Below are 1,775 nucleotides of genomic sequence, written 5' to 3'. Positions count from 1 at the left end.
TCCCTACACATTGTTCCACAACATGATCAATTCTTAAAACCTCTAAGGGTTGTCTTGACAAAGGTGGTGATCCTTGAGATGCTGCTTCCACAACACAGCTCCCTACACATTCTTCCATATCATCATCATCAACACATACATCAAAAAATAAACCAACATCTATGTCCTCAATAGGAGAATCAATAACAAGAGGATCAATAACTTCACTTGCAGTTTTAAGTTGATCTACCACATCACATTCATCATCTGAAAATTCGATGTCACTATAACACCTTATAAAATTTTGAGATAGATCTGAAAACTTATTTACCACTACATTATCAATAAAATCCTCATATGAAAAATCTTCATCTTCATATATATTCAAAAATCTACACTCAACCATATTAGTGTCACAGGATTTGCCGAAGTCTTTATTTTCATTGACCCCCACTAACCTTTGTGGAAAAGGAACCCTTAGTGAAGGTCCTGGGAAAGACTGAACTCCCTTTTTCCCAAATTCCCTTTGAGCTTTTGGAGGAGGTCCAACTTGCTTATCTAATGTTGGTGTGATTAATCGTTGAGGGAAAGGTACTTCTGGCCTTTGGGAACTTCCTAGATAAATGGAATTGAGTTCTTGTGATCTTCTATTATTCTTCTCCTCAATTCTAAACATGTCATTCTTCAGAAGTTCTTCATGATTTTTGCCACTTCTCAACCCCACATCATCACACTTTTCATTGGATCTTGACTGTGTAGGAGGGGGATCTTCTTTAAACCATTTTGAAACAATACTATCAAGCTTTGCCCCCAAATGTTTGAACTCCTCACTCTGTGACTTGTGAATTTCAACATTTTTAGGTGGTTGAATTTCATTTTGTTTGACAGGCTCTCTTACATTTATGGCTTGCACTTCTTGAATATCTGAGGGAAATTCCATCCAACTTTTGTTCGACCATTCATGGAGGTTCAATGTCACTTGATCAATTAACGAATAAGCTTCATCTACACTTTTGTCCATAAAAGAACCTCCAGCTGATGAATCCAATAAAGTCTTGTCTGAGAAAGAAATTCCCCCATAGAATATGTGCAAAATCAACCATTTTTCAAAACCATGATGAGGGCACTGTCTTTGAAGACTCTTGAATCTATCCCATGCTTCAAATAATGATTCTCCATATGCCTGAGAAAAATTTGTTATGCAATTCCTCATATACACCGTTCTACTTGGAGGGAAAAATGATTCAGAAATTGCTTCTCCAATTGTTCCCAACTTGTGATGCTTTGAGGACAGAGAGAATATAGCCAAGTCCTTGCTTTATCCTTGATACTGAAAGGAAATGTCATCAATCGAACTGCATTTGCTGATACTCCTTCACATTTCACCAAATCACAAATCTCTAAAAATGTTTCAAGATGCAGATAAGGACTTTCTGATACTTCTCCTCCAAATTTGTGACCTTGTATCATGAAAATTATCTCTGGGTCTAGTTGGAAACTTTCTACTTCAATTTGAGGTTGCACAATGGGAGATAAAAATCTTGCAGAAAAGGGTGTAGAAAAATTTCTCATGGTCCTGCTTGACATGTTAGTGCTCATGGATATTCAAGAAGAAAAAGAAAATTATCAAGAATCAAAAACAAGAAATAAAATGCAATATGAAAAGCAAGAAAGCGAATGCAGAATTTAAATTGCAAGAAAGAAAGTGCATAATGAAAACAAGAAAGAAAAGATAAAAGGAAAAAGAAAAATGTCTAGAATAATTCATCTGCTAAAAATTTGCAAGATATGTTTAC

General features: G+C 35.5%; 1 non-coding gene across 1 annotated transcript; it reads left to right on the top strand.

Annotated features, from left to right (window-relative positions):
- Nucleotides 1-1,088: 1,088 nt before the first annotated feature.
- Nucleotides 1,089-1,194, top strand: LOC122022004. Its single transcript, XR_006122754.1, has one exon. It is a non-coding gene; the product is annotated as a small nucleolar RNA R71 (small nucleolar RNA).
- Nucleotides 1,195-1,775: the final 581 nt, after the last annotated feature.

Source organism: Zingiber officinale, chromosome 9A, assembly GCF_018446385.1.
Source record: "Zingiber officinale cultivar Zhangliang chromosome 9A, Zo_v1.1, whole genome shotgun sequence".
Lineage (NCBI taxonomy): Eukaryota > Viridiplantae > Streptophyta > Magnoliopsida > Zingiberales > Zingiberaceae > Zingiber > Zingiber officinale.
Note: the sequence above shows the minus strand (reverse complement) of the source record. Positions and strands in the feature narration are given on the sequence as shown.